Raw genomic sequence first — 25,663 nt, 5'->3', positions numbered from 1 at the left:
CAAAGCCTCGGTCTCTCAAGTGTCTACAGTGGGTGGCTTGCCCACTGTACCATCCTAGGGAGTGCAAAGCCACAGTTTCCAAAGTAGATAAGAGCCTCCACTGGTTCTGGAGGGGGACTGGTGCCCAGACTGGATTAGTCTCCCCGTGGAAGTTCCTGTACCGTCCCTGTCCCACCCGCACATGGGATAACGATGCTTGATGTGGCGGACATTTCATTCTTCCCCGGTGCATGCCCTGTTCAGCGGTGTTTTGCCATGGCGGTGTCTGGACTGTTCTGTGGTGCCTTGCCATGGCGGTTCTGGACAGTTCAGCAGAGCTTTGCCATGGCGGTGTCTGGACTGTTCTGCGGTGCTTTGCCATGGCGGTTCTGTCAACACCAGAACAGTACGCGCTCTATTGGCGTCAAAAAATGCAAAAAAACATCACTTTAAAAATAACATGATTCATGCATTGTGCTGATATGTTGTATTTTACCCTTTTGCATTGCAGAGTTCAATCCTAAACACTTATTCTTAATATGTTTACAAATACTGTTTCTTTGCAAGGTATTGCTACAGGTTTTCAGAGTGGGTTAGGGTGTGGCCTCTTTCCAGGGCCTTCCAGAGACTTTCCCTACAACATGCCTGGGCGTGGTTCTGGGCTGGGCCAAGACTCTATATAAGGAGAGTCAGCCCAACTCCCAGTGCTCACTATTCAGAGGTTCCAGTGCAGAAGAGCAGCTATTTCCAGAACTTCAGTTCCAGTGGCCTTTTTGATCTCCCAGTTCTGCTTTGAAATCTTCATTGGTGCATCTTGTTCCTGGGTGGTAAGACGGAAGTTGGGTTTATTCCCAATACCGTTTATTTTATCTAGAATTATCTCATTCTAAGATCTGATCGTTTATTTATGTTAACAATTTGTTTTAAGGTCATAGTCATAAAAAGTGCACTCGAGTATTTTTGTTAAAGTGTGTACATGGATGTTTATGAATCGGCAAGAAGCGCAATTCGTTTATAGTTTTGAAACTCATGTTCATTGCGCGCCAGTGTTTATTGACATACATGTGGATATTTATGAATCAGCAGGAGGCACAATTCGTTTGAAAAGCTTTGAAATCTTGAGTTGCATTGCGCGCTGGCATTTATTGACACATACATGATTGATCACGAATCGGCAAGAGGCGCGGTTCGTTTATGAAGCTTTAAAAGCTTGTGGAACATTGTGTGTTACTATTTATTGACATTTAAAAGAAGGTTTTGAAGTGGCACGATGTATAATTCAATTTATGATAATTTCAAAACCTGTCGCTATTTATTGTGCAACCATTCCTTGACTTTGCATGGTGGCATTCGAGTCAGCAGGACATGCAATTTTTTACTAGAGTTTATTTATGTTGTGAACTGCATATTACCATTCCAGGATAATTGCTTTGTACAATTCGAGTTGACAAGTATGGGAAATATTTCTTGAACTATTGAACCCATTGAAAAATATTTCTTCTCTAGTGTTTTGAGAGTGTAATTTGTGTTGAAAACATTTCAAGGATAATATATATAGGATCAGAAGTTCTAGATGCAATATTATATGCTCCTATTATGCATATTCTTGTTATTCTAATTCATGCTTGAATAAGAAAAGTTTTATTTAAATTAATCTTGATTCCATTACAGGTATCTGATCATCACAAAATCTGTTCATTTTTAAAACTGCAATTCAAGATTGCTCATATTTTCAGAAAGACTATGTTTATTAATATTTACTTCAGGTAATATTGTGTGTTCTAACCTTTTTTCCCATTAAAGGTCTCCTTCCCAGCAGTACCCTTACTAATCCCCTCTTCCCCTCTTGAACTCTCACAGTCTCTGTGAATTGTCTATCAGAGTCTTGGAGTTGTTCATTAGAGGACGTGTTGGGAATGTGCGCAAACCCCGAGGATCTGGTGACTCTGACAGAATAGTGAGCCCACGAATTATTATCCTCCTGGTTTGTGTATGTTCTCAGCATGGCCACGCTAGACGAGTTAGTTAAGGCTATCACCCAGCTCCAAGCAGAGGTGGTATCATCCAAAGAATTGACAACCAGCTTAGCAGAGAGAGTGAGTCAGTTGCAAGATAAAGTAGTGAAGAAGGAGCAAAGTCCCACAGGGGTGTTTTGGCCAGGTACTTCTTCTCAGGCTTCTGGAAGTAGTCCAATTTCCCTAAATGTTCCTGCTGCTATTCCTTTAGCTCCCCCAGAACCTTTCTCAGGTGACCCATTGAAAGCGCAATCTTTCCTGGTTCAAGTGGAACTACACTTCACCTGCAGACCAAATACCTTTCCCGATGCCCAGTCCAAAGTAGCTTTCTTGTTATCATATCTGACTGGAGATGCAGCTACTTGGTCAATTCCTCTTGTGTGTAAAAATAGTCCCTTGTTGTATAATTGGAGAAATTTTGTTTGTGAATTTGAGAGAGTTTTTGATCGTAGAACTGTAACACAGTCAGCAGATCATGAATTATTAAACTTACGCCAAGGAAATCAAGACCTAGTGTCGTATTTAGCCAACTTTAACCGGCTGGTTGCCGAGACTTCCTGGCCTGAAGAAAAACAAGCGGTCTTGTTTTACAAGGAACTCAAAGAGGAATTAAAAGATATCTTAGCACAAATCGATCCACAACCTACAGACTGTCAAGAGTTAATAAATCTTGTCTTGAGACTTGACCATCGTTTAGCAGAACGTAAAGGAACGCACAAAAAGATTGAAAAATATTCATGGGGCGTTCATGATAACAGAGATTCAAGAACTCCGAAAGAAAGAACGTCGGAACCGATGGAAATTGGAACCATCAGAAGACCTTTGACTAAAGATTAAAAGGACTTACGCAGAAAAAATGGACAATGTCTTTATTGTGGGCGAAAAGGTCATTTTGCCAAAGATTGTCCCATCAAACCAAAGAACAAGCAAGGTCCAGTTCAGAAGGTCGCAGCCAATGCACCAGTCGAGTTGGAAAACTAAAACACCCGAGATGCAGAGAAGGATTGCTCTTGGGTGTCACCATGGACCCTTCACAATCTAGACATCTTAAACTGGAAATAAGAGTTCAGGTCAAGAAAGAGATCTATTTAAAAAAAGCTCTAGTCGATTCTGGAGCTACTGGGAATTTTGTTGATGTCCAATTGGTTCGTGCATGGGGGATCCCATGTATTGAAAAGAAAAACCCAGAAATCATCCAGGCAGTCGATGGAAAACTCTTGACTGGTGGTCCGGTAACTCTTCAGACTATCCCCTTGTCAATGATTTGTGAAGATAAGATTCTAAGAAAGAAACATGAAGAGAAAATCATTCTAGATGTGATCCATGCTCCCCAATATGGGATTATCCATGGCTTGCCATGGTTAACTCATCACAATCCAGAAATCAATTGGGCAGAACGACAAAAAATTGTGTTCTCATCTGTAATGAACAATGTCTCCAAAACAATCAAGCACCAACAGTTTGCAACTCTAACATAGCTACTGCTGCGGAGAAAGGAACTCAGTTGCCCAAACAGTATTCATCGTACACAGATGTTTTTGATGAGAAAGGAGCAGAGACTCTACCTCCTCATAGATCTTATGACTGTCAAATTGACCTAGCCCCAGGTGCGACACTTCCCAACTGTCGTGTATATGCTCTGTCAGAACATGAAAACCAACATTTACGAAAATACCTAGATACATTTTTGGAGAATGGCTTCATTCGCCCCTCTAAGTCTCCTGCAGCTTCGCCTTTATTTTTTGTTCCAAAAGCTAATGGAGAACTTCGAACTTGCATTGACTATAGAGGTTTAAACAAAGTCACCATCAAGAATAAATATCCTTTACCCCTAATTCCGGTTTTATTGGAACAAGTAAAGAGAGCAAAGATCTACACGAAGCTTGATCTTCGAGGTGCTTATCATTTGGTCAGAATGAGAGAGGGTGACGAATGGAAAACAGTGTTCAAGACAAGATATGGCCTTTTTGAATATACTGTCATGCCTTTTGGTCTGTGTAACGCTCCAGCAGCTTTTCAATTTTTCTTGAATGACGTTCTTAGAGAGTACCTCGACATATTTGCCATAGTCTACATCGATGACATTTTGATCTACTCAGACAATGAAAACGAACATGCACAACATGTCAAGAAAATTCTTGCAGCCCTTCGAAAACACCATTTATATTGTAAACTAACCAAGTGTGAGTTTCATGTTACCACGGTGGAGTTTTTGGGGGTTATTCTTACCCCTCAAGGTATGGTGATGGCAGAAAAGAAAGTAAAAGCTGTATCTGAGTGGCCCATTCCAAAAACTGTTCGTGATGTACAGTGCTTCCTGGGGTTTGCAAATTCAATCACTAAGCTACTAAGAAAGAAAGAAAAGTTTGTATGGTCCCCAGAAGCTGATCAAGCCTTCTCGACTTTAAAGAAAGCTTTCTCCACTGCCCCAGTTTTAACTCATCCTGATGCGAATCAACCTTTTATAGTGGAAGCTGATGCTTCAGATGTAGCAATAGGAGCCGTCTTATTACAACGAAATAAAGACACTGGTCAACTTCATCCTGTAGCTTATATGTCTCGGAAGTTGAACGAAGCCGAACAAAACTATGTCATTGCTGAAAAAGAACTTCTGGCAATTCGGGACGCCTTTAAAGAATGGAGACATCATTTATTGTGTGCCAAATACACTGTTACAGTATATACTGATCATCGTAATATTCAATTCATGAGTTCCGCCAGACTTTTGACCCCTAGGCAATTACACTGGATGCTTTTTTTTGCCGAATTTGATTTTGTAGTAACCTTCCGGCCTGGTAAAGATAATCGCAAGGCTGACGTCTTGTCCCGTCAAGAGTCTACCACATTGCCTGCATTACAAGGTTCTATGTATCATAAAAACTGAAGATTTCTTTGAAGAAATTTGCAATTCCTTCACTGTTGAAAAATGGCAAACATGGGCCCAAGCTGATCCCAAAAGGTCAATCAAACAAGGTTTACCCTTTCATGACGCTCGTTTATTCATACCCACTATCAAACTTCGCAAGATAGTGTTTCATTGGTTACATGTTATACCTACGGCAGGTCATCCAGGTATTCCTAAAACTCTTGAACTGATCCAACGTTATTTTTGGTGGCCTACCCTAACAAAAGATGTAAAAGCAATGGTAAACAACTGTGAAGTTTGTGCTCGCATTAAAACAAGTCATTCTAAACCAAAAGGATTATTACATCCACTTCCAACTCCAAGTCATCCATGGGAACACATTTCATTAGACTTTATTACAGGTCTGCCAGTGGTTCAACAGCATTCAGTAATTCTGGTGATAGTAGATAGTCTCACAAAATATGGACATTTTATTGCCTGTAAAAAAATTGCCCACTTCTAGTGAATTGGCAAACATTTTACTGAACAGAGTGGTTCGTTATCATGGACTACCAAAGGTTATCCTCTCCGATCGGGGGTCACAATTTTCCTCCAATTTCTGGAAGACATGGTGTAAAACACTCCAAGTGACATCTACACTATCTACTAGTCACCATCCTCAAACAGATGGTCAAACAGAAAGACTAAATCAGACTTTAAAACAATACCTACGTGCCTACGCTGAAAAGACACTTCATTCTTGGACATCTATGCTCTGGTTAGCTGAGTTAGCTTACAATAACTCATTCCACACTTCCATTGGCGTTACACCCTTTTTTGGTTTATTTGGTTATCATCCTGACACCTTGCCCATCACAATTCCTCAAGAAAGTTCTCTTACTCCAGCTGTGTCAGAAACCATTCAGCATTTACATCAAACCCAGAAGCTGATTCAACAGTATCTAGAAAAAGCCAAACAAAAATATAAAAGACATTATGATAAGAAACATTGTGAGGGACCGCAATATAAACCAGGTGACAAAGTGTGGCTTTCCACAAAACATATAGGGGGTCATTACAACCCTGGCGGACGGTGTTAAAGGTGCGGTAATACCGCAAACAGGCCGGCGGACGAAAAAAGGGAATTATGACCCTGGCGGAAACCGCCAACAAAGACAGCCACTTTAACACTTCGCCCGCCACGGCGGTACAGACAAGCAGCGCGGCGGTCACCGCCAACAGACAGGCGGAAGACAATGTACCGCCCACAGTATCACAACAGGTCAATCCGCCACCTTTTCCGGGGCGGATTCACCGTGGATCAAAACACGGCAGAAACAGCTATTGCTATGGGAAAACGCTCACCTTCTACACATCCCACGAGGAACGACGACTCCATGGACCCGGAACTCCAAATACTGCCTGCCCTTTTCTTTCTGCTCCTTCACGACCAACAGCGACGTAGGCGCAGAAGATACCGGTGACTACAGCACCTACGACATGGGGGAGGGGGAAGGCAAAAGTTAGGGGGACACCCACCAAACACCCCCACCCCCACCCTCGCATATTACAACATACACACCAATGCAGTCACAAAAAGAACAGTAACAACCCACAATTCCCCCGGAAGAATGCAAAGACAATGCGAATTTCGGTCAAACTTTGCAATGTGCCAATATACATGTCATAGAAAAATATACAAATATATGTATTCTAAATTCACTCGTATTTACATATATACAATCCGAGAAGTAGTGCAGATATGTACACAACAATGTCAGTGCACAAACAGTCAAAAAATGCATGGGCGAGGCCCACAATAGATACCTGACCAAAATTGGAGAGAACACTGCTGGGGCATCAGATAGAAACACTACAGGCACCTCAGGGGGAAGGGGGGGCACCTCAGCCACATGAATGCAAAGCCAGATCCACGACGGGGCTCCATGCCCATTGATGTATCCTGGGGAGTGCAAAGCCACAGTCTCTCAAGTCTCTACAGTGTGTGGTTTGCCCACTGTTCAATCCTGGGGAGTGCAAAGGCACAGTCTCTCAAGTCTCTACAGTGTGTGGTTTGCCCTCTCTTCAATCCTGGGGAGTGCAAAGCCACAGTCTCTCAAGTTGATGCAGGTCCATACTGGTACTGGGGGGTGACTGGTGCCCAGACTGGATGAGTCTCCCCGTGAAAGGTAGTGTCCTGTCACTGTCCCAGCTGCACATGGGATAAGGATGCCTGATGTGGTGGCCATTCATTCCTACCCGGTGCATTGCCCTGTTCAGCGGTGCTATGACATGGCGGTCTTTGCCCTCTTCAGCGGTGCTTTGACATGGCGGTCTTTGCCCTCTTCAGCGGTGCTTTGACATGGCGGTCTTTGCCCTCTTCAGCGGTGCTTTGACATGGCGGTCTTTGCCCTCTTCAGCAGTGCTTTGACATGGCGGTCTTCACCCTCTTCAGCGGTGCTTTGACATGGCGGTCTTTGCCCTCTTCAGCGGTGGTATGACATGGCGGTCTTTGCCCTGTTCAGCGGTGCTTTGACATGGCGGTCTTTGCCCTCTTCAGCGGTGCTATGACAAGGCGGTTCTGGTACGAACATTGGTGTGTGGCATGACGATTTCCACCCTGGACATTGGTGTGTGGCATGACGATTTCCACACTGGACATTGGTGTGTGGCATGACGATTTCCACACTGGACATTGGTGTGTGGCATGACGTTCTATCATTGCCAAGCGGGGCTGTGGCATCCTGGCCCGGCCTGGGCTGTGACTCCGGCGGTGCTCTCCGGACCAGTGACGATACTTGAGCCCTCCTTGGCTGTGACTCTGGCGGTGCTCTCTGGACCAGTGACGATACTTGTGCCCTCCTGGGCTGTGACTCTGGCGGTGCTCTCTGGACCAGTGACGATACTTGTGCCCTCCTGGGCTGTGACTCTGGCGGTGCTCTCTGGACCAGTGACGACGGTGCTGGCGGTTGTGTCTGGACCACCGGAAATGATGGAGCACTTCTCCGCCGTGACACTCACAACAGGCTGGGCAGACTTCCTCTGGACCTTCCCCACCTTTTTTGGAGTTACAGCTGACTCACCAATCGCCTTCGATCCCATTTCACTTGTTGTCCCACCAGGAGTCATCCACTCTCCAATTTCGGAGCCTTTACAGGGGGTGGGCTGCCAGTGCCTTGGCTCCGGGTCCTACTGCCTGCCCTGGTGGCCGGTGCACTCCAAAGACCTTGAACAGGCACCACTGGTACTGGAGGATTTTTGGCTGAGGCGCTACGACGGGACTGATGAATTGGAGGGGGGGGGCAAAAAGGTCAATTTGACAGAGGGACAGTTTCTGACGAACACTGGGATGGGTAGCTGGAGGGTGTCTGGGAGTGGAGGAAGAGGAGGTGGTTGTAGGAGGTGTCACTTTAGGTGTTTTGGGTGCAGGTGCAGGTACGGGAGGCTGTCGTGAGGTGGATGGATGTTGGGTGAGTGATTGCCGGCGTTTGGGTACTTTGGGAGGGGGCGTCACAGACACACTGGGAGAGGACACAGGTGACGTGTAAATGGCAGTGGAGGTGGTGAGTGCAGGTGAGCGGCGTGTGGTGCTGGGTGTCCTGGTGCGAGTCCTAGTGCCTGTAGATGTGGTGCATGCAGGTGTGTGTGTAGACGAGACTGGAAGGGAGGAGGGAGAAGAGGAGGAGGGGGACACAGTGGAGACAGTGGATGTTGCTGTGTCTGTATGGGTGTGATGCTTGTGTGAGTGCCTGTGGTGTGTGTGGTGCCTATGTTTGCTTGAGCTACTTGTGTGTGTTGACTTGTCTGCATGCTGGTCTGTAGGTGTGCTTGGGATGGGCTGGGATACAGGGGATTGGGTCTGGGTGGAGGAAGTTAGAGGGGGGAGGCTGGACACAGGGACAATTGCTGCCATCAGTGCTGAGGCCAGAGATTGCAGGGTTCGCTGAAGGACAGCCTGACCAGAATGAATGCCCTCCAGGAATGCATTACCGTGTTGCAACTCTCGTTCTACACCCTGGATGGCATTCACAATGGTAGACTGCCCAACAGTGAGTGACCTGAGGAGGTCAATGGCTTCCTCACTGAGGGCAGCAGGGGTGACTGGGCCAGGGCCTGAGGTGCCTGGGGCGAAGGTGATGCCCACCCTCCTGGGTGAGCGGGCACGGGCGAACGCTGAGGGGCTGCTGGGAGGGCGGTGCTGGTAGGGGGGGTGGCGGCTGTACCTGTAGAAGTGGGGCGCACAGATGGTGCCGCCACCACAGGGGAACTCACATCGGCGGACGAGTCTGTGTCGCTGGTTGGTGATCCGGTGGCCGACGTGAAGCTCCCCTCGCCCTCCGTCCCACTGGTGTATTCAGAGTCTGTGGTGTGGCCCTCCATGGCCATGTGGGATGCAGCTCCCTCGTGCTCCGGTGCCACTGTACCTCCGCCTGTTGATGCTGATGTTCAAAAGGACAGGGAGAGCAGGAAAAGGGGGGGAGACAGAAGAAAGAGAGTTTTAGTGCATGGCATACCGCTACCGTTGGCGGACAAGACAGACGCAGAAGCCCCATGCACAACGCCGCGCTCCTGCCCTCTGCACATGCAATTTCATGGATATGGCCTACATGGCAATGGTGGAAATCTGCACACATGGATGCCACAGGGGCAACTATACCTCAACTTGCTAATTTTCTGAGGTGTGGTAGAGTGCCACATGGCCTACATAACGGAGGGGCTTGCCTAACTAACTCGCCCTGGCCTAGGGACACCCACAGCCCACCTCCCCCACCCAGACACCTCCACTGCACGCAAAGTCAGCAGAATGAGGTTGTACTTACCCCCTTGTGTCTGCTGTGATGTCCTTAAGCACCCATCCAACTCCGGGTAGGCCACCGCCAGGATCCGGAACATCAGGGGGGTCATGGTACGACGGGCACCCCTCCCACATTGGGAGGCCATCCCCAGCTGAGCCTCCGCTTCTTCCTGCTGCAGCGGCGAATGTCCTCCCATCTCTTCCGGCAGTGGGTGCCCCGTCTCTGGTGGGCCCGCAGGGTCCGGACCTCCTTGGCGATCGCATGCCAAATGTCCCTCTTCTGGTGGGCGCTGACCTACATGACATGCACAAGGGAAGAGGAACAGTCATTACCAATTGCACCATCAATGTGTGTGGCCCCCTCCATACTCTGACCATGTGGCCCATTTATTCCCATGCTTTACTGTAGTATGACTTCTGCCCCCTTCCCTCTTCCACCCAGCCCTGTCCACCCAGGCCTAGCCCCTACAACGTGCTCCCTGTGTACTAACCTGTTGGTCTGGAGGACCGTAGAGTAGCGTGTACTGGGGGAGGGCCCCATCCACAAGTTTCTCCAAGTCCTGTGCAGTGAAGGCAGGGGCCCTTTCCCCAGACGCAGCAGCCATTGTCGCTTCCAGACCGAGGTCACAGCAGCACTAGCAGTGTAGGTCCTCTCCTGTCGAAGGTCAGGTATCTAGTGATTGAAGAGATAGAAAATGGCGGGGACGTCCGCGGCGGTGACGTCCGCGGCGGGGCGCATCATCACCGCCGGCGCACCTGTTCATGCTCCTGGGACCCATAGGGTCCATTGTTAACCAATGCAGCATTGCGCCGCGCTCTACGACCGCCTACCGCGACGGTGTGCAACGCCAGCGCTGTTACCCCACAATCCCATTGTCCCACTTTAGAGGTCAGGCAGCCGCCATTTCAGGTGCCCACATGGATTCATTTTCAACTGCGTCACACATACTGAGGCCTACACTCAACACACATACAGGAAGGGTTTATTGTCTGGTGTAGTCTTGTGTGTGACTGTGGGTACATACCTGGAGGAATAGTGACTGTTTCTTCGCTGTTGTCCTTCGTAGGCACCGTCAGCTGGGACATATGAGAAGATGGCGGAATCCACCGGTGACCCGACCGCTGGTGGACCTGTTGACAATGGAGGAGCGACATTTAATCGTGACCTACAGGTTTGACCGTGCCACAATCCAGGAACTGTGTACCCAGTTGGAGCCAGAGCTGATGTCACCAATCCGCCATCCGACTGGAATTCCCCCCTGACGTGCAGGTGCTGTCAGTGCTCCATTTCTTTGCAAGTGGGTCATTTCAGACAACAGTGGCCATGGCATCAGGGATGTCCCAGCCTATGTTTTCCAACGTGTTGTCCAGAGTGTTGTCTGCCCTGCTGAAACACGTAAGGAGATACATCATTTTCCCTGAGGTGGAGGATTTGCCTACCGTGAAAGGTGACTTCTATGCCCTTGGACATATCCCCAACGTCATAGGTGCCATTGATGGGACCCATGTAGCTCTGGTCCCCCCCGCAGGATTGAACAGGTGTACAGGAACAGGAAGAGTTATCATTCGATGAATGTCCAGATGGTCTGTTTGGCAGACCAGTACATCTCGTAGGTAAATGCTATGTTCCCTGGCTCAGTGCATGACGCCTACATCCTGCGCAATAGCAGCATTCCCTGATATGATGGGTCAACTCCAGAGGCCCCATGTATGGCTATTGGGGGACTCTGGTTACCCCAACCTTTCCTGGCTATTGACCCCAGTGAGGAATCCCAGGACCAGGGCAGAGGAACAGTACAATGAGGCCCATGGGCGGACTAGGAGGGTTATCGAGCGCACCTTCGGCCTTCTTAAGGCCAGGTTCAGGTGCCTCCATATGACAGGTGGATCCCTATTCTACTCACCGAAGAAGGTGTGCAACATCATCATCGCCTGCTCCATGCTCCATAACTTGGCATTGCGACGCCAGGTGCCTTTTCTGCAGGAGGATGATCCAGATGACGGTGTTGTAGCTGCTGTGGAGCCTGTGGAGCCTGTGGACAGTGATGAGGATGAAGCTGAGGAAGACGAAAACGACAACAGGGAGTCAGTCATACAGCAATATTTCCAGTGACACACAGGTGAGAACTTTTTCTTTTTTACCATTACATTGACTTTCACACATCTACCTCTATCCTGTACCTCCATTTCACTCACTATTTGACAACTGAGTTGTCCCCTTCCATTTCAGTTTCACAAATGTGGTAACCTACGTGTCAACTGTTTGCATCCTTGAAGGGCTTGTGATGTGTGACATAGGTATGTTAGCCTTCCAATGAGTAACCCATTATGAAACTGTAATTGATAATACAGATTTACAAATCATAGACTGACTCCATTTCTTTTTGGTGTTTCAAGGGTGTTTATTTAAGTGCAAAAAAATGAAGGGGGGTTGTAAAATGGTGATGGGTGATGGTGGAGGAATGCCCATGGCAGAGTCCAGTCTATTAGTCTCACAGGTACATTGCACATCTGGGCATTGGAAGTGGAGCTAGGTCAGTTCCGATTTGGACAGGGTAACAAAGTGGGACAGTGGGGGGACAATCAGGGTGGTCTTATTTCCTGGCGGGGGTCTTGCAATCTTGCTCTGTCCTGTTCCTGGATCTCAGGGCCCGCTTGCGTGGTGGTGGGGTGCTGGTGTGTTGGTCCTGTGGCGGGGCGTCCTGTCCACTAGCGCCGGCGGAGGTGGTGGGCATTTCATCGTCGTGGCTAGTGTCAGGGGCCCTTTGGAGTGCCACGGTGTCCGTCAAGGTGTTTTGAATGTCCGTCAGCACCCCTACGATGGTGCCCAGGGCGGAGCCGATGGTCCTGAGCTCCTCCCTGAACCCCAAATATTGTTCCTCCTGCAGACGCAGGGTCTCCTGCAACTTGTCCAGGACCGTGGCCATCGTCTCCTGGGAGTGGTGGTATGCTCCCATGATGGAGGAGAGCGCCTCGTTGAGAGTTGGTTCCCATGGCCTGTCCTCCCTCTGTCGCACAGCAGCCCTCCCAGTTCCCCTGTGTTCCTGTGCCTCCGTCCCCTGGACCGTGTGCCCACTACCACTGCCCCCAGGTCCCTGTTGCTGTTGGGGTGGTGGGTTAGCCTGGGTGCCCTGTAGTGGTGGACACACCGCTGATTGACCTGTCCTGGGTAGGGAGATTTGGGCCCGCTGGGTGGGTGCTGTGCTGGTGTTAACAGAGGGTGGAAGCTCGGTGTTGGGCTGTGGCTGGGCAATGGGAACCGACTGTCCCGAGGCCCACGATGGTCCGGGCTGGTCATCAAGATCGAGTGGGGCAGAGCTGCTGTCGTCACTGTGGGCCTCTTCTGGGGGTGGAGTGGTGTTGTCTGGCCCCTCTGGTGTGGTGACGTTCCTTCGGGTTCCTGCCGGGGTATAAGTACATGATTATTGCATGTGTGTGTTTCATTGTGTGCAATGGTTGGGTGTGCGTGAACCCCAGTGCAGGCATTCCTGTGGGGGGGCTTGTGTGCTGATGGTTCGGGGGTGTTCTGGGTCTGTGCAGTGGGCATGCTTTGGTGATGGGTGTCCATGCTTAGTTATGTCATGCAGGGCTTGGGGTTGGGATGGGTGGTTGGTGTCATGGGTAGATAGGTGAGGATTTGGGGTGATAGGGGAGGGTGTGATGATGGGGGTGTGTGATATCATGCAGGTAGGGTGGGGGTTATGATAGTTAAGATTTGACTTACCAGTGTCCGTTCCTCCAATGACTCCTCCGAGGTCCTCAGGATGCAAGATGGACAAGACTTGCTCCTCCCATGTTGTTAGTTGAGGGGGAGGAGGTGGTGGTCCGCCGCCAGTCCGCTGTACCGCGATGTGGTGCCTGGATACTGTTGAAAGCACCTTCCCACGTAGGTCGTTCCACCTCTTCCTGATGTCCTCCCTATTTCTTGGGTGCTGTCCCACAGCGTTGACCCTGTCGACTATTCTTTGCCATAGCTCCATCTTCCTGGCTATTGATGTGTGCTGTACCTGTGAGCCAAATAGCTGTGGCTCTACCCGGATGATTTCCTCCACCTTGACCCTGAGCTCCTCCTCGGAGAAGCGGGGGTGTCTTTGGCGTGACATTGGGTGGTGTGTGTGTGATGTGGTGTATGTGTTGATGAGTGTGGTGAGTGTGGTGGTGTTTTGTGCATGGATGTTGTGTGGGTGATGGTGTTGTGTGTCTCTGTGTGGTGGTATTGTCTATTCTGTGCTCTCTCTCTGGCCTTCTTTATGTATTTTTGGTCGTAAGGGTTTGTGGGTGATGTGGGTGTGTGTTTTATATTGTGTTGGGTGTGTGGGAGTGGTATGTGTATCAGGTGTGTGTATTTGGAATTGTCCAATGTGGTGGTGTTTTGTATATGTGTGTGTATTTTGAGCGCAGCGGTGTGTACCGCCAATGGAATACCGCGGTTGAAAGTCCGCCGCATGGATTCGTGTGTCGTAATAGCATGGGCGTGTTTCTGTTGGCGTGGAGGTGGAGGTGGAGGTTTTGTTTTCGACAGTTTAACACTGACCTTTGGTGTGGAGGACTTGTGTGGGTGTCTGTATTTCGGCGGATTCCGAGATGTGTGTCATAATAGCTGTGGCGCAATTCCGCGGCCGTGTATTGGCGGTCTTCTGCACGGTGGTAAGCGGCTTTTGCCGCCAATGTTGTAATGACCCCCATAATCTTTTATTGTTCTTATGTATCCCCGAAGAGCGCCGCCGTCGCGTCTCCTGGCCTGCTTCTGCCTCTCACAACCGTCTCCACACGAATGCAGAGCACGAGACGCGACCGCCCGCTCCGCGAGACAGTTCAGGTTCGGCACGCAACACCGTGCGCCGAACCTACACACAACAGTTCTACACATGCAAGAACAATTTATCTGTTCTATCTTGGAATGAATCAGCCTTAAGTTACTTCAAATACCTAGAAGTAAGTTCTACACGTATTTGCTCTATCTATAGTCTTTTGTAATGAAGGTTCCTTAAGTTCTAATAATTTCTCTTGAATTTTGGTGTTGTTGGTTCTATTTATAAATTGATCCAATATGATTTTTTCATGTAAGTCATTAAGGGGCATATTTATACTCTGTTTGCGCCGAATTTGCGTCGTTTTTTTCGACGCAAATTCGACGCAAAACTAACTCCATATTTATACTTTGGCGTTAGACGCGTCTAGCGCCAAAGTATGAGGAATGAGCGTAATTGTTTTGCGTGAACGCCTTCCTTGCGTTAATGAGATGCAAGGTAGGCGTTCCCGTCTAAAAAAATGACTGCGACGCAAATGCGTCGTATTTATACTTCCGGGCAAAAATCACGCCCGGGAGTGGGCGGGGCAAAAAACCCCGCATTTGCGCCTCTTTTTAACACCTGGGTCAGGGCAGGCGTTAAGGGACCTGTGGGCTCAAAATGAGCCCACAGCTGCCCTCCCAGGCCCCCAGGGACCCCCCCTGCCACCCTTGCCCACCCCAGGAGGACACCCAATGATGGAGGGACCCATCCCAGGGACATTCAGGTAAGTTCAGGTAAGTATAATTTTTTTTTTTTTTTTGGCATAGGGGGGCCTGATTTGTGCCCCCCTACATGCCACAATGCCCAATGACCATGCCCAGGGGACATAAGTCCCCTGGGCATGGCCATTGGGCAAGGGGGCATGACTCCTGTCTTTACTAAGACAGGAGTCATGTAAATGGCGTCTGGGCGTCGTTAAAAATGGCGCAAATAGGGTGGAGGCGATTTTTTTGCCTCTACCTGACTTGCCCCATTTTAAGACGCCCTAACGCCATTTTCCCCAACGCCGTCGCTGCCTGGTGTACGTGGTTTTTTTCCACGCACACCAGGCAGCGCCGGTCTGCTAGCGCCGGCTAACGCCATTCAATAAATACGGCGCCCGCATGGCGCTTCAGAATGGCGTTAGCCGGCGCTAATCTTTTTGGCGCAAAACTGCGATAGCGCAGCTTTGCGTCAAAAAGTATAAATATGGCCCTCAATCTTCAAAATATAGCTAAGGTTCTCCAAGCTGAAATATATTGTTCTACAGATTCACCTGACAACTGAGGCCTTGAAAAGAATGTATGTCTCTCCACTACTATACAAGTCTTCTTTCCGTAATTGTCATCAAGTGCTTTCATTGCGTTCACATATTCATCTGATGTGATAACTTCAAGACCAATTATTTCTTCCACATCTCCTTCCTGGTTGCTCGCTATATTACGCGTTGGTTTGGGCAACGTCTTCAACACCTTTGTCCCCTCAATTCTTAAACAATGCTTCAGTAAAGCTAATTTACATGATGCTTCAAAGGTTGTACCTCCTACTGCTTCCAAATAAGTTTCAAAAGACTCTCGCCAGTCCTCCCATATCATTACTGGAGGACCTGGACTTTACAGAAATTTTGGAGGTCCTAAAGTTGACGTATCCATTGCAAGTTATACCAGTATAAATACTCCTTATTGAAAGTTCTTAATGTTAATAGTAATAAATATACCCTTACACAACAGTATATCTTGAAATTATTCTAACATTTATGAGAATTCAACAAGTTACATAGATATGTATGTTACTAATTGTATATCCCAGATACATCAAATGAATAATCAGGAAGAGGAAAACACTGAATAAAGGCTTGGAAAAAAAATAAAAATAAAAGTAGTCACCGTTGCCTCTTAATATAGTTCAGCCTCATACACTGATAACCGATGCTGCTGGCAAAAGCAATCCACTTACAAAATCCACATTGAAAAACCTGATGCTTCTTACTACATGACTTCCTGAAATCTTTGCAAAAATGTCCTCTGGATGTTGCCAGGGAACGCATAGGAACACGTGTCCACGTCGCACATGTTGATCCTGTTATCAACTTAGCGCTCTTACGTAGTGTTTGCGACTAATGACACGCTGCAAAAGCCTCCTCTGGACATTGCCAGGGAACGCACAGGAACAGGTGTCCACATCACACACGTAGAGGCTGTTACGCGCTTAGCACTCTAAAGTAGCGTTTTCTACTAATGACAAGCTGACTGATGTTTCACCAGCTAATTTCCTTGGAAGATGGTTCCAATGTACAACGGAACCTCCGTGACCAACGGTATTGTTTAAAAATAAAGTTGTAAGAGTTTGTTAACGCGTCCGTCTATGTCGATTTATACACATCAGGACTCGTTTTAGGACGATGAATCTTTGGGCCCAGTGGTGAGATACCGTAGGACGAGATAACTAATCAATATATCAATCAGTACGTCAATAACATTTTCAATAGTTAACACCAAAATATATCTTACTTTAGTCATTAATAAACCTTCGGCGCAATCATGACCTTTCAGTCACGAATAACCACACCTTAATGGAGTTTTATGAATTTTAATCCCTATTGATTACAATCTAATAGCAAAAGCATTAATCTCAAAGCCAGGAAACATATAAGCACAGTCACAAGATGATAATCCTAATAAGCTTTCAATAATGCATAGATCAGTAGCATAGATAATCAGATGGATATAAGTGAATCGTAATACATCGAATACATCGAATGTTCTAAGGTACTAGTTCAGCATAGCATCACGTCAGTCACGTTGGTTTGTCAGTCAAAATGAATACCTCGTCTAACCTCTAATTAGCATTAGCATGTTGGGCTTCATGCAAAACAATTTGAACACCAATTTGGAAAACATCTAACTAAGGTCTCTAATCAAAACATACAGCAGTTGGTACCTAGAAAGAAAAGGCAAATAAATGAATTTTCATTAGCAATTTTATAATTACCCTCCTCTGATTAAGTCAGCATTCAGGATCAGTCTTCGTCTTCAGGACATCAGTTAGATCGCCAACAGTCTATCTAAGTTAAGGGCAAAGACACTCTCCTCCTACGGAGAAAAGTGTAAGGGGCAGTCTATGGGCAAAGATAGTTTTCTCTAAGTCTCAAGTCACCAAATAGAGTGACAGAGTTTCAAGATGCAATCAATATCATTCCCTCCCTAATTACCGTTTATCTCTTGTGTCATGGGTTTTTATCCTTTTTTCGTGATACATTCCCCCAAAATTCTATTGGTCAGCCAATACACCCCACCATTGTTTTCCTATCAAATTATACATTAAGTAATGCATTTTGTCATTTTCGATAAAACATTATGTTCTAATTGGTCATCATAATTGACGTATTTTCGTAGGTGGTTCATCCGGGATTACTTCATTGTCTTTATACATATCAGGTCACAAGTTCTCTTCTTCTCGCTCCATCGTCCTTGGAAGTGTCAAATAATGTTTCAAAGCACATAACTCTAAACTAAAAACTGCTAGCATGCGGATGGGAAAATGTGGTTCTGTTGCAAACTATTGAAAGGAAAAGAACAATCGCTGGGTCATGGTCTTTTACAAGTCAGCACACTGAAGAGACAGAAAAATACACTTTAATATGAGTGCTACACAGCTTTGCTTGACTCATGCTAACTTAAGATATACGAGTTCTAATGAATGCAGTTTTATACGTTTTAATAGGCACAGTTTTAGCAATCTATGAACGATTATTTCTTATAGATGACATTAGTTAACAAACATAAAATCATTTATGTTAATGTATATATTTCAATGAATATCTTATTTAATGTAGCATTGTTAATCATAAGCATTTCACGTCTATAATATGTAATAAAAACTACGCTCTCTCAGTCCCTCCTCTGATGACGCTCGTCATCACAAATCTTTTGGTCTTAATTTTTCACCTTGCGCGTAATACGCATTTCAACATCCTGCCCTTTATGTGAGCTTTCCCATATTTAATTGAACATTTTCTCTCTTTCACTTTCTTCGTTTCTTTTGGTTCTTTTAGTCAAATTTCTTTTCACTTTATCTTAATCTTGCATATTCCCCAAAATCCCAATAAACAAAACAGAACAATTAATAATCCCATCATGATTTTTGCAAGTACCCCATTCCAAATGTTGGTAAACCAGCTTCCCACTATGGCAATTCCTTTTCCAAATTTCTCCCAAACACCAGGTTCTTTTAGACCCTTCAAATCTGTACTATCTCTAGTCAGGTTAGTAAGCATGCTTCTAATTTTCTTACTGTTATCAGGTATATATGAGCAGCAATGACGTTCATTAAGCATTTTGCACACACCTCCACTCTTTGCTAAAAGAATGTCTAAAGCAAGTTCAGTATCCATCAGAAGTATAGCTCCTGTAAAGTTTGTCAGCATGTTATCCACAATAGTAGACAACTTTTGAATTTTCATAGAATTTAGGATAACCCCCACTGAAGGGATTATAGCTCCAAATATGTCACCAATGACAGCCGCCACTGATTCTCGTTTTTGTCTGGTATGTTGTAATCCAGACGTTTCAGGTATTTGTTTTAAGTCATCAATCTGGTAGATCTTTGGGAATATTATTCCCAAATAACATGTCCCATACCATCCCTTAGGGAGACAGTAATATGCATTTAACCCACAGATGTAATAGATTCCAGGAATTGCTGCGTCTTGTCCATTTAACATAAAGGTCCATTTGCTCTGAAACAAAAACACAAGCCTACATTCACTCGTTCCTACAAACAAATTATCTTGATCAGATTTTGGTCTATATATGCAGAGTCTACCTACGTGTAATGCATCTATAGCTAACTTGCCTTGTGTTTTAATTGCAGTATAAGCATAATCATTTGCATAAGTGCGTTTTTCTAAACCTTTTTCTAATCTTTCTTTTAATGCTTTGCGTCTATCATCTGTATGATCTAAAAAGCTTTTTTCTACAGGAGACAGTAAGCATGTTAAATTATTGCGATGTGCATAAGCAGTTCCAAATGTTAGTGTTGGCTCAAAGAATCCTCTAACTAATTTTATATCATGCTCTTTAGCTAGCTTATTTAAAATTTCTATAACAGGCACAAAAGAAAACACAACGTCTAAATTTGAATAAAAATATTGCACATGCTCTTGATCATAAAATCTTGTTAGTAGCAAGCTACAGCTGATCCCATACGTAAGAGGGAGTCTATGATAAGTAACTCCCTCCTGCACTGATGAAGGAACTTAAGTACATACATAACAGTCTTTCGCATCCATAGTTTCCACATACTCATTTAGTAAGCGATAGAAAACATTAGTAGAAAGCTCCCCTTTTGCATTAGTTCCCTCATGCAGATGTCTTGTGTCTTGCTCAAATTTCTCCCATGGTGATAGTTTATTAGTTGTAGTAGTAGTCTCAGGTTTTAAAGTTGCATTAATAGTTTCACTCTCTCTCCATGGCATCCCCACAATCATTATTGCGCATACAACACCTATCATAAGTCCTAACCAGCCACACACTTTACTTCCTTTGTTACTATAAGCCATGTTTGTATAGAATCAGAATAGCAGATCAACAATCAACTCTGAGCAGTAAACTCTCTCTCTGCGTATTTTACAGCGTCTTCACTCACTCCAGGACCCTTTTCGTCAATTCAGGTTAGCAGCTTGTCGTAATTATGTTTCTATAAGTCAAATCCAGGTTTAATGTCACTTTCCGGTAGTTTTTTTTTCTCCTTAAGATTCTTGATTATTATTTTTCAGCTTTCACAATTTCGATCTTTTATCTCAGTTTTCTTGTTGTATATTCTTCAGGTACCGTAGTACTGGCCTGGTATTTCTCGATCAAAACAGAATGCTAAGAATTCTTGCTGCCATTCAGAAGTTGTAGCATATGCCCATTCAGGACCTGTATATCTTCTGTTTGCTATTCTCTTTCTTTTTAATTTTCGTTCTCCTTGTTGTTCTCCTTCACTCAGATCGTCAGTTTGTGAGGTATTGCTTTCCTCTATTATTGTCTCGTTTGCTATTTCTCTTACTCTAAGGTGTGATTTGTTTGGCCAATTGTCACCTCTGTTCGTCTTGCTTCGGCGTTTCCCTTCAGTACCTTGGACAGCACCCTCCTCTTGTAATATGGTGTTTTCTCCTGATAGGCTTGGAACTTGTTCAGGAGATTCTGATTCGTTCTGATTTAAATTTGCCACTTCTTCGTCTCTCTCTCCTTCTTGTTCGACGCTGTATTCAGACTCTGAATTGTATTCATCTGCTTCTGGGAGACCCTCTCCTTGCCTTTGTTCTCCTGCTGCCTCCACTGAGATTGGCACTCCGTCACCTCTCTCGAACTCACTGATAGTTTGAGGGACACGGCTGTTCTCAGCAGGCTCTCCTGTAGTCTCAGATCTTTCTTGACTGATCTCTGACTCTGAGACTTCTCCTCTTGAAGTTGCTGTACCGGAATTTTCAAGTTCCTCTTCAACAGGACACGCTACCCTTTTTGTATGGCTGGCATGTATCCAATTGGGAAACCCCGGCACACTTCACAGCAGTAGTGGTCGTCTATATCACTTGATATGGCCCTTTCCAACGCGGCTCAAGACAAGATTTTCTTACGTGCTTCTTGACAACCACCCAATCTCCAGCTTGCAGAGAGTGTCCTGGTTCGCCAATTAGTGGTAACGTGTTAGCTTCCACCTGGTGAGAGAAAGAGGGAATCACGTCAGCCAAACTTTTGCAGTAATCCAACACCATATCATTTGTAATATTCACTAGTGCATTTGCAGGTACCGCCGGTAACCTCATTGCTCTGCCCATGAGGATTTCATGTGGGGACAATCCCGTTTTCTTATCTGGCGTGTTTCTCATAGACATCAGCACTAGAGGTAATGCATCTGGCCACTTCATGTTTGTTGCTGCACACATTTTTGCTATTCTTGATTTCAAAGTACCATTCATCTGCTCGACTAGTCCTGAGGCTTCAGGGCGATAGCTACAATGCAGCTTTTGTTCAATGTTGAGTGCGGCACACAGAAGTTTAATCACCTCATTGTCGAAGTGTCTTCCCCTATCTGATTCTATAGAAACCGGAAACCCGAACCTGGGTATTAATTCTCTGAGTAGTAGTTTTGCAACTGTAAGACTGTCATTCCTACGTGTGGGATATGCCTCAATCCAATGGCTAAAAGCACACACAATCACCAACACGTACCTCAATCCTCCGCAAACAGGCATTTCAATGAAATCCATTTGTAGTTTATTAAATGGACCACCAGCTCTCCCAATGTGGCTCAAAATTACCACTGTTCCTTTCCCAGCGTTCATCTGTTGACAGATGACGCACCTGTGACAAGTAATTTCTGCGGCATGTCTGAATTTTGGATTGAACCAATCAATCTTAAATGATCTGATCATGGCATCTCTTCCTAAATGTGCCTGCCCATGATACAATCGGGCAAATTGTGACAGAAGCCTGTTTGGCAAAACCAGTTTTCCCTCTTCTGATACCCAAATATCATCTGCTCTTTGTACACACTGCATTTTCTGCCAGGAACGTTTTTCTTCTTTGCTAACGTGGCTTTGTAATGTCTTTAATTCGTCTAAAGTATCAACCATTCGTAATGCTAGACTTTAAGGTTGTGTCATTCTCAGGTTGTGGTAACAGTTCCCACTGCTCTTTAAAAGATATACAGTTTAATGCACAAAATCTGGCAACTTGGTCTGCATAACCATTCCCCATTGACACAAAGTCTTGTGATCTGGTGTGAGCACTGCACTTCACCACGGCAATCTCGAGAGGCAACTGAATCGCATGTAACAAATCTCTTATTTGTTCTCCATTTTTTACTGGTGAACCAAGGGATGTCATGAACCCTCTCTGTGACCAGAGTTGACCAAAATCATGTACAATTCCAAATCCGTATCTGCTGTCTGTATAGAATGTGACTTTCAGATTTACAGCAGCATGGCAGGCTTTTGTTAGAGCTATCAATTCTGCCACCTGTGCAGAAAACACTTTCTCGAGCCAGGAGGCCTCGACTATACCAGATATGGTACATACTGCATAACCAGCTCTCAAGGTTCCTGTTGAATCTCTTAGACAGGACCCATCAACGAACATAATGCAATCGTTTTCCTCTTACTGGGTATCTTTTATATCTGAGCGAGGTTTGGTACTGAGCTCAGTCACCTCCAGACAATCATGCTCAAACTCTTCCCCATCTTTTATTTCTGTATTCTCAATGGGAAGTAGAGTTGCCGGGTTCAGCACAGTGCACCTTTTCAATGTGACATTGGGTGACCCCAGAATAATTGTCTCATATTTGGTAAGTCGTGCATTTGTCATGTGTTGTGTCTTAGTTCGTGTCAGCAGAATTTCAACAGAATGTGGAACCAATACTGTCAAAGGGTATCCCATGACTATGCCCTCACATTGTGAAAGGCTTTGACCAACTGCTGCGACTGCTCGCAAACAACCCGGTAAGGCTGCTGTGACAGGGTCCAAAGTAGCTGAAAAATATGCTTTAGGGCGACTTGCATCTCCATGGACCTGTGTTAAAACAGACAAAGAACAAGCATCACATTCATGACAGAACAACAAAAATGGTTTCTCATAATCAGGCATTCCTAATGCTGGAGCCCTGCACATGCACTCTTTCAGCTCCAGAAATGACTCAAGCTCTTCTTTTGTCAATGTGATTGTGTATGGTTCATCCTTAACTTCCTTTCCTGTCAGTTTCGTTAATGGTTTTGAAATGATCGAGAAGTTGGGTATCCACTGGCGACAGTAGCCCACCATTCCCAAGAACATCCTGACATCTTTCTTTGTTGTTGGGGATTCATTTGTAAAACAACTGTTATTCTCTCTTTTGATATTCTTCGGGACCCTTTTTCAATCAGATGCCCCAAATACTTCACTTCTTTTTGACAGTACTGCAGCTTTTTAGGTGACACCTTATGTCCGTTTTTCCCTAAATGGTTTAATAATGCAATGGTATCATATTTGCAGCTGTCTTTGGTTTTGGATGCAATCAACAAATCATCAATGTACTGTACAAGAGTCGAATTGTAAGGCAGCACAAGAGGTTCCAAATCCTTCTTCAATATCTGATTGAAGATAGATGGTGACTCAGAAAACCCCTGAGGAATTCTGCACAACTGTACACCTTTTCCAGGAATTTGAAACTGAACAAAAACTGCCTGTCTTCGTGAAGTGGTATCGAGAAAAACGCTTGTGATAGGTCTACTACGGTAAACCATTCAGCATCACAAGGAACCTAGTACATTATTACCGCTGGGTTAGGAACCACAGGGCAGCATTTTATCACAATTTCGTTTATTTTTCTCAAATCCTGCACAATTCGAACTTTCCCACAGGGCTTTCTCAAACCCATAATTGGAGAGTTACACGGACTGCTCAGGACCTCTTTCAAAACTCCCTGTCTGAGAAAATCTGCAATTATCTGTGTCACTTCAATAAGGACATCCTGAGTCATGTGATATTGTGAACCTTGTGGGAACACTGCATTCGGCTTTATCTGCACCTTGACTGGACCTACTCCCTTGATTAATCCAACCTCCTTTCCAGTCAAATCCCACACCTTCTCTGTTACCGATCCTTGCAGATCAGCAGGTAGATCGATCAAGGTAAACACTGGAAAAAGGGTAATTAGAGGGTAATCTTCATTCATCTCTCCTCCTTCTTCTATGAGTTGACCCTCATCTCCCTCATCATCACTGTTTGTCTGTACCTCTATTCCACCATTGGAACAGGTAATCGAACATTTGGTTTTGCATAATAAGTCTCTTCCTAATAAGGATTCTGGGCTTGAGTCGCATACAACAAATCTATGCAGGCCCTGAAAATTTCCGATTTCAACCTGCACTGGGTCAGTGATTGGATTAGTCAGGTACTGGTTAGCCACACCAACCACTCGTATGGTGCGCCCTGAGAGAGGTAATCTTGGTACCTCTGCACTGCGAACCGTAGAGCGTGTAGCTCATGTATCGACTAAAAATGAGACTTTGTAGCCCATTACTTTTCCCTCCACATATGGGCCTCTCTGGTCTACCTCTAAGGATGCTGCGAGTCTGCACTCTTCACTGTCTGAGCTGTCATTAGACCAATCCTCATTCATCTCATTTTCACCTCGTAATGGGAATTGTTGTACAGTGTTGTTTTGATTTGTTACCTGACCTGTGACCTGTTGAGGAAGCGTCACCTGTTGCTGTCCCATCGGAGCCAGGGGTAACTGCATTTGCTGTCTAGGCACCATAGGGATCTGCTGTTGTATTGGTTGTACTGACACTGTTTGGAAACGCGGCATTTGCATTTGCTGCATAGGTTGCACCCCTGATATTTGCACCAAATTATTTTGATAGTTTTGATTCTGGTGTCTCATTCTTGGACCGCGTGAATTTTGCAGTGTACCGGCATTAATACTCTGCTGAACTGTACCATCCTGCATTATATTCGGACAATCCCGTTTCCAATGTCCCATGCCTCCGCACGCATGACATGGTGACATCTTTTTCACTCCTTGACCATCACCTTGAACAACAACATTATTCATGTCCGAACCACGGTTCACAAACCCTTGACCTCTACCTCTCGGCTGTGCCTGAAACACACCATTCAAATGCGGTTGTTGCTGTATCATTTGCTGAACACCATTTCCCTGTATTCCAGCCTGTGCAGCCCTTATCTGCATCACCATCACCTTCTCCTTCAACTTTTTCTGCTTCAACTCAATTTCGTCACTACAGTATTTCGCGTACTGTAATACTTCATCAATCGGTTTAGCTTGCCAACAAATCAAATGATTTTTAATCATTTGGCTGACCTCCGGATTCAGCCCTTCGACGAATCTGAACACAAGATGATTCATGTCCTTCGGTTCAATTGTTTCAGTACCACTGTAATGTTTGAATGCCTTTAACAGCCTTTCATAATATGCATGTATTGACTCTTTAACATTTTGAGAGGTCCGGTCGATTTTCTGCCAATCAGTTACCTTCGGCGAAACCTTTTGTTTCAAAAACTCAATTACTTTATGATAATATTTCATCACCTCTTCAGAAGGTGCTCCAGTCACTTTATCCCTTGCTGGTTCCTTTGTGGGCCAATCTACCCCTCTCTTACACTCGAGCCACAAGTCTGGCGGAACAATAATCTCAAACAAGGTATTTAAGTCTTCCCAGAGACATTTCGCAAGCTTCACGAATCTATCTGTCTGTTGTTACCACTCAATC

The sequence above is a fragment of the Pleurodeles waltl genome, chromosome 4_2 (genome assembly GCF_031143425.1).
Source record: "Pleurodeles waltl isolate 20211129_DDA chromosome 4_2, aPleWal1.hap1.20221129, whole genome shotgun sequence".
In the NCBI taxonomy this organism is placed as follows: Eukaryota; Metazoa; Chordata; class Amphibia; order Caudata; family Salamandridae; genus Pleurodeles; species Pleurodeles waltl.
Note: the sequence above shows the minus strand (reverse complement) of the source record.